This window comes from Filicampus tigris, chromosome 3 (assembly GCF_054856515.1).
Source record: "Filicampus tigris isolate MCC_2025a chromosome 3, RoL_Ftig_1.0, whole genome shotgun sequence".
NCBI lineage: Eukaryota > Metazoa > Chordata > Actinopteri > Syngnathiformes > Syngnathidae > Filicampus > Filicampus tigris.
The window spans coordinates 11,642,699-11,651,572 of NC_141219.1; positions in this window are offsets into that span (position 1 = coordinate 11,642,699).

Genomic DNA, 8,874 nt, shown 5'->3' on the forward strand with positions numbered 1-8,874 from the left:
TGGCAAGATTTCTCCTGAATTGTAACTCTTGTCAGGGGCTTTGATTGATAGTTGTGTTTATCACCATATTATTAAGTAATCAAGCTCGCCACAGCAGGGCCTCAAGCTCCTCAATTCCACTTCAGTGCAAATTAAAGGTTTGGTCCATGTTTATTCTTGTGATTGAAAAAAAAAGAAGCTATATCTAAGCATTTTATAGGAGTATCCTGATTACAGCAGATGCTTGGGAACATTCGGTGGGATGCAACCTCTAGCTGAGTCGTTCTCAAACTTTTCATGACGAGTACCACCTAAAAATGACGTAATCCTCCATGTACCTCTGTAATAATCAACATGAAAATCTAATGGCATAGTGGGCCTAAATATTTGTGTAAAAAAAAAAGAGCGACTTTTTATTCCTGAAGTTGTGATATTAAGAGGAAAAAAAGAGGTAACTCCAAGAATAAAATATGGAGAAAAACTTAAAATTATAAATGAATGCGTGCAAAATATTAGGAGAAAAAATATGTGAGTAAAGTAGTGATTTGTTGGAAAAACAACACCCAAGTGTACAGGAATAAACTCGAAATATTAGGAGAAAAAAAACATTATCCAAGGCTGAAGTCGGAATGCTATTATGCGGCAAGAGAAAGAAAACTCAAAATGAAACAACAATAAAGTCAACATATTCTATAACAAACATGAATAACTTGTGAGATTTCAACATTTTCTGAACAAAAACTCAAGAACTTAAAAGGAATACAAGAACATTTGATAGGAACTAAATCCTTTGAATTCCAAAAAGGCAACCCCAACTTTATGTCCTTTTTTCCTGGAAAATAAAACTGTTATGACAAAAAAAATGTTTTTTACAAGAATAAAGTTGGAATATTACAAGAAATAAAGAGAATATTAAACAAGATTAAAGTAGTAATATTTTATTCAAAGAGAAACGTTTTAGAATAGATAAAGTGTGCCATGTAATATTATATATTTTAAGAAAATAATGATTTAATTAAAATGTATTGCACTTAAGACTTAAAAAAAGTACTGTGTAACTAAATCAAAGTTTAAAATCAAACATCTCTCAAAGATTCTAAGCAAATCTACAAAAAAAAACGTTCAATACAACTGAACTATACTTAGTGAATCTTTTGCATAGCATTAGTACCGCATTTTGGGAGTGACTGCTCTAGATCTGGTCCTGCTGCAAAACTGCATTAGAACTGTAAACATCCTGCCTTTCAATACTCTTAAGACGCTTTCACATTGTTGTAAAAATGGTGCAAAATGCCCACGCGTAAGTACATATGCAACTTTCGAAGTGCATAAAATGAGAAGCACTCAACAGAGGTTTGTTCTTGCTTCGTTAATAGCGCCAGCGGCCAGCTGACTTTGTGTACCGGCCGAGTAAACACAGCCACGGCAAAATGGACATGCTGTTGAGTGTGTCCTGACTGAAGACAGGCAGCACTGTGGCACTACACAGGCGGACATGCTGGCAATCTGTTGATGAACGGCCATTAGATCATTGGCCATGTTTTTGGCTTCAATGGCTCCTCAAAGAAGTTTGATTCAGGGATCAATCAGGTATCAAATTTATCATTTCATTCTTGCTGATGAAATGTGCATTTAGAGCTTGTCTCAGACTTATTTCTACAACCGTACACCACACACGGTGGCATTTTTGCTGTAGAGGCAGAAAATAATGAGAAAACGCCACGGAGTAATCAATTAATTCAAGTTAGGCGAGCTTCGACAGTGGCAACGCAAGACAATGGCCGCCGGTGGCTTCACTTCTCGCAACAACGGGTAAGGCGGCATTAGCAGTCCAATTATTATTTACGTCCGTGATTTAAGGTGACGACCATTTTGCCACTTGCTATCGCCTCATAATTACATCACAGCGCCTAAGATTTTCTGGGTTTGGTCATGCGACGCTCGTAAACTGAGTCCTTAGGCACTGTGATGTCATTTTCAGTTGACAGCAAGTGGCAGTGCAATTCAAAATGGCCACCCCCTGAGATGAACAAAAACAGGTGATTTTTCTGCTTAATTCATGTTCCACAAACAAAACTTCTATTTACATTTATGTATTATTGCTTGTGCCATTTATTTTGATTTGACAGACACTGGTGTCACATGACTCTGTATTAGTAATCCAACGTGACTAAAAGTGATCTTGGGCTTAATTTCATCAATAAACCCTCACAGAAGTAAAGTTTGTAAAGTGAGTCATTGACTCAAAACATGGCAGAATCAATATTTACTGTACCTTAGAAACCCAGCTCCAGTTCAACTGCAATGGGAATAAGCATAAGCGGTATATAAAATGTATGGATGTACTACAAAAAACTATATCATGCTTTGTCATTTTAATTTGCCTAAAAATCTGATCATTTCAGCCTACAAGAGCTCCACTTGGAACTTGAGAAGCAAAAGGCTGTCTCAGTCTGCGTTTGCAAAAATGTAATGCTCCAGCAGGTCAACCACATCACATGAAAGCGAATTGCAGTTTGTGTGCATTCAAAAGGATCAGGAAGAAAAAGTAATCCACAACATATGCACAGCACTGAAGATAAAGATGTAAGTTGGAAGAACTCAGTTTGTTTTTGATTAATAAACCTGATGTACGTATTGCTCATATCCACCTGTGGAAATTCAACATTGTCAAATTAAGCAAAATAATACAAATAATAATAAAATAAAATCAATAATCTGCCTGGTGACTCTATTGTGCTGGTTCATGTGTGTAAACAATTACTTGCCTTCTTTTGTTGTCCTATAAAAATATTGCTTAAAATGGATATTGAAAAGGGATCTTTTATACATATTATCAGTCTTTTTGACGTTCAAGCGCTGTTAAAATAATAATCAGAAGTTACTCACTGAGTAGTGAATTACTTGAATAGTTTTTCACTGAACACTAAAGTAAATTTTGGATTTTAATTGAGTCAGATTCCAAACTAATATTACTCTTACTTTTTAAAATTTTTGGCTACTCTACTTACCACTGTTTGCAAAAATTGCACTTTGTAATTCCCTTTGTGTACTACGAATTACCCTAAACCCCTAAATAAATTAACAGCACAATTTTGGATCTGTATAGTTGTTTTTTGTTTTTAAATTTATTCCACATTCTGTAAAATCCACCCCACGCCCACCCTGAAGCAAACATATTGTCGCTGTCCTGTGAAATGCACTTATCTCCAATTTTGGAAACTTTTTTAATCTTCACTTTAATGCGATGTCTGTAATGCGTACAGACAAAAATAAGAAAATGAAAAGGGAGATAAGTGTTTTTCACATCCCATCGACGATATTCTTTATATATTTTTCAGAAGGTTCCACTTAAAAACATTAGATGGAAATAAAAACAAGATTATCTGTTGGTGGTACTATTGTTTATAGAAATCATCAATGAGTAAATTAATAAATCATCAATGACCACTTTGAGGTGTAACTTTATTTCTTCATTATAGTGGAGCAACTTCCGTGTTTTTTTTTTTTTTTGTCTGCAGTTGTGGCTTCTTTATCGTGGGCGTTTGGGAAAGACGGACAGCTGGTCAGACAGACAACCACATGGTTTCGTTTGACGTCTGCTAATTCCAGGGAATCAATCCTAAATGACACCTATGGGATACACAGGGTGGATTGCCTCTGATGTAGATTGTGGTGGTTTGCAGATGAAAGACAGTCAAATAAATAAAGCTGTGGCAATCCGGCAGAGCTCTTCTGTCCACGCGGCCCAACCATAATGGGATACACACTGACACCCTGAGCTGGAGTCCTGCTTCCTTTGAGAACAATGTGTCTTGTGAAAGAAAGGGGCGACTTACGTACTGTAATGAGCGGACTAATTATCGGGAAGCAATTCTGCTCCTTGTCACACTCGGCTGATGCCGTTTTCATCCCCCAAACACTTCATTGAATTAATCTCAGCCGTATCAAATAGCGATTCAACCTCCTCCAATCAATCTTTTCATCAGCTTTGTGTCTGCGAGCTGCCTGGAGTAAGAATAGTAATGGTAAGACAATACTGGCTTGTCTCATCCTGGCCGGGATCACGCATGACGCTCGTAAAGTAAGCTCCTGTTCCCCACAGCGCCGCCACAAAATTGCGACGCACAACAATGCAGTTGAGATGGCGAAAAGCATATTGTGGCTTTAAACCCAACAGCTGGTTTGTGTGTTGTCTCGGTGGAATTAATGGCTGTTTGTCAGTGCGTACGATGCATGTAAAAATCGGGGCATTATCAACGTTGGTGCCATGGAAGTGATTTATTCCGATTGCGGTTGACTCCCATCTGATGCGCTTCAACAAATCACAGCCTGAGGTCTGGCTAGACCCGCAGCTCATTTTGTCTGCATCTCCTCCACATGACCCCCACATAGATGGTGAGTGGACCCAGTTCAGGATCACTCAGGGGCTGTGTCTACATGCAAATAGATTTACCTACAGGAAACATATTTGTTTTCCTCGCCAAGCGCTATATGTGTACATGACCAAATAAACTACTTAACAACACTCCAACATTGTGTTTTTGTGATAATTTAGTCGACCATGGCCACCAGCAGTGCCGCCTGACCCAGGGGCTCAGGGTGATAAGACCACCATAACTCTACTTTATCCCCCCCGCTCATTATCTACCTCCATCCCAGATCTGCTTTGAGCCTTCAGGCCGTCTTCCCCTCTCACATCCGTAGCCCTCTCTGGCCTGGAGATTAGTTTGGAGACACACGGGCTCAGTTGAACTAACCCCAGACACTTGACATCTTCTTTCTGTGGGAGAACGGGTTAAACATTTAATTGGATGTCACACTGATGAAGAAGCGTTGAATTCAAACATTTAACAGGATGACAAGGGACTTCATTTAAAAATAAGATAACTAACTGACATTTTTTATTATAATAGCCTTACGTTTACATCCTAATCTCACTGTCAACCGGAGTTTCCGTTACCATGAAGATTACAGATTTGGAAACAGATATAGACTTTATCTTTTTTGACCATATTGTTCTTATTCTTATAGTCTAAAGTTCGTTTAAGGCACAGTGGAAGTGCTGCAGTGCTTTGTTTTCAAATAAGTATATGTTAGTTCAAAAATAATATTCGACTTATTATTAGTTATTTGTTATTTTCTTTGTATTATCTGTCATGATTTATGGTGCACTTTATGTTGTACCGCACTTTGCTACAGCTGTGGTTGTTATTTAAAGTTCTCTATAGATAATGTTAAGTTGAGTTAAATTCTTAACATTATTGCCTGGGCAATTAAAAAAGAAGTTCTATTTCAACTCCGTGGTCATCATCCCATTATTCAGCTCATTGTGGTTCAGTTTAGAAATATAATTGTCGATTCTGGATACATCAGGGTGAGTCAATGACTATAGTGGCTTCAGAAACAACATTTTTTGTGTGTGTGTGTAATTCCCAGCATTCATTTCAATTGTCATTCAACTGCTGCTGAATGTTGCGTTAACACATCTAAACCTATATACAGGGTTTATTTCAACAGCTGGACACGAAATGGTGTATTTGACTTTGGTGGTTACATAGACAGTGAAAATATCTGAGCTATACCACAACAATGTGATGTTTTAAGTATACTATATATATACATATTTTATGGTACTAGTACAATGTGGAACGAAAAGAACCACTGCTGTAAATAACAGTTTCCATGCCATGTTTTTTTTTTTGCACATTTCACAGTTACATTGCAATGTTATTGCTTCAAGTCTGGAAATCAATAGGCCCCACACAGTGTTGAGCTCTTCCTGTCCGCTTCCACTTACAAGACCCGTCCTCGACATTACTGCAGAAACCCCAAAGCCAGTGGTCCAATTCTGGGGTAAAACATAGACATCCTGTCGTTTTTTTTCTTCTTTCGCTTCTCATTTAGTTAACACCAATGAAGGATTCTCGGAAATACCTATAAAATGATTCATCGTCTTGCTGACCTTTACCACATGTACTCGTTTTTGCTCCAATGAATGAAAGAGGAGAAGAGACTAGCATGTAGACGCACAAATTTCTTGTTTTTATTTATCAACTGGCTCATTTTGGGGTCAGAGATCGGTTTAACACAACAGCCATGACAAGATAAGCACCTGCAAGTTATCCTATTACCCTCAATGTGTAAACCTCTCAATGGACCTGTACACACATGTGTAAACAGTCACGTACGTACTGAAAAACACCGGTGTGGCTGCTGTCCCGAGGAAAACACCAAACACAGTCAACACCTCCTGTCCCATTAGCGTTGGGAGCCACTCAATATCACCTGACAGAGGACTTCTCATTATGGACCTTTGTTTTGAGCTTGATGACTTGTTTGTATGACGTTCTTTACCTCAACTATCATTGAATCTTTCAGGGTACTCATTACACTTCTCTCAATCAGAGAAACATCTTATGTAAAATGTGCTGGCATCTCTGTGGGAGCACATTTGTTTGGGTTTGCAATGTTGTATTTTTAGATTGCAAAAAAAAAAAAAAGCTCCAGACAAAGCACATTTTAATTCCCGGTTACATTTTAGCATCCATGGTTTTGCCCACCCTTTGTTTATCTTCTCTTACCTGCTTGATCTTTCAGGGTTTTTGTTTGGTTTTGTCTTTTTTCCAGCTTTTGGCTTTGACACTTAAAGGTCTTCAAAACCGAGATGGCCCAAGAAATAGCCATTAAGCTACCAGACGTAGCGGTACAGTTACTGAGTAGCTGCTACTCACTTAAAGACCTTATAAAGTGATTTCAGAGATTTAGTTCTAAATGCATTATACATGATTGAAGATAACTGCTGGAAACATACAAAGAATGAGAACTATGTAGGACTCAGTTGTGGAGTTATAGTGTTAAATATTTATTTTTTCACCATGCATTTCAGTTTTCCTAATTTTGGGGGTCCTGGCTGAACCGATGCCCAGTAATGCACTTTGGCATCAGACATGAGTCCTCCCTCCCGCACCATATAAGAATTTGAGCGCCTTTGTTCGCTTAGCAGCTATTAGTACAATGCCAAAGCAAGTTAGCTCATGTGCTAATTGGAGGCTACGCCTGCTATTGCGGCGTGGAAAATTCAAGAAAGAAAGAAGGAAAGAAAGAAAGAAAGAAAGAAAGAAAAAAAGAAAGAAAGAAAGAAATAATGCTCAGATCTGTTTATCAATTTAGCGGGTGACACTACCAAATTTGACAGTTATGCTAATGGATTTCAGCAATAAGGTGAGTAAACTGTTAGGATTGTAATGGTTAACACACCTAACTTTCATGCAACTGGCGTTCATCCTACATTATCCTGTAATGTCCCAATCACAATTGCTATACAACTCACGGCTGATTCCAATGTGCTGTCCATCGTTTGCCCAAAGTCCGCTTGGAGAGGCCTTCCCACAACCAAATAAGCAGAGTACAAATGCATGGATGGATGGTGAGTGACTGAAAGTGCTAGTTTGGTAATTGGACTCTGCTGCCTAGATATGACTCATAAGCACATTAAGTCACTGATGAGACTCCGGAATTGACTAAGAGTGCCACATGTAGGTGATAGGAGTGGGAAGTGGTAGAAGGATGGATAAGGCGGAATTTCCAGAAGAATACATAACTTGGGATGTTTCTTATTGACCTTTGGCATCACTGTAGTGCTTCATTTCTTTAAAGAGCAGTTGTGCAATTGTTAAACAATAGCTTCAAATAGTAGACTAGCTTTAATTTGGCTATGATTGATTTCATACGAGAGTGACTAATGTTAGTATTTGTCACAAGATCTTTTTGTTTTTGTATTTTTAAGTGCTGCTTTGTGGTTTTGATTTTTTATTGGCCAAGAGTTTGCTTCTTTTGAGATACTGATTGTGGTGGAGGTTGTAGAATTACGACCAACGCAATTTAGGACTGTTCCACTTTGACTCAGTTTTGACATAACAGAGTTTATGACTTGGCAGTCTACTGTGCGATCATGTGTTTGTGGCTCTGTTTTTCTTATGTACAGTATTTTACTGACCACTAAGCTATAACACAGTATGCCCAGCGAAAGATGGCCTGAAAAAAGATAGATAATAAAGTATCCGATTTATATGGCGCTTTTCTGGACACCTGGACACTCAAAGCGCTCACAATGGCTACATTATTCATGTACTCGCACATTCACACTCTGCCAGTATGCGCCTACGGCCCCTCCGGCCACCACCAAACATTCACACCCAGCCGTACACCAGTAGGAGTGGCACTTGAGGCCAGGTGGGTGAAATGTCTTGCCCAAGACACATGCACGCATGCACTCATGAGCAATCTGACCTTTTACTCATGTATGGATTAGCAGCGCTGCCTGTGAGCTGCAAACAGTGGACACATGAGTCGGACAAAGTGGGAATCTAACAGTTGATCCCCCGGTTACCAGAAGAACCACTGTCCCTGTGAGCCACAGCCACCCCCGTAAAAATATATAAATATAAAGATTATCCCAGCTATTTCATTCATCTAAATAGCTAAGGGATGATAGCCACCGCTTAGTGTCACCTTGTATTTGAATCATCTTAAAACAGATTAGTAGAAGCAGAATGTTAACTAAATATTCAGAGCTGTCAAAAGGCATGAGACAATGACACATTACCTCTCTTGAAAATATAAAGAATATATCTGTAAGACCTGCTATTTTAATTGGCACTTCCTGATAAAAATATACTGTATGTAACTGAAATCAAATGTGTTACCTTCGACCCCATAGATTCATTTTGTTTCTTCGAGCCAGTCAGCTACTTACAGTAAGTCAGAGACCACTTAAGAAGATCCGTTGCATTCCACTCTCATGTCTCTCAAGAGTCTGATGCTAGATGCTCTGCTTGAAAGTTCACATAAAATGTGATTATTGATTTACTCAATAGTCAATCAAGGAGATTT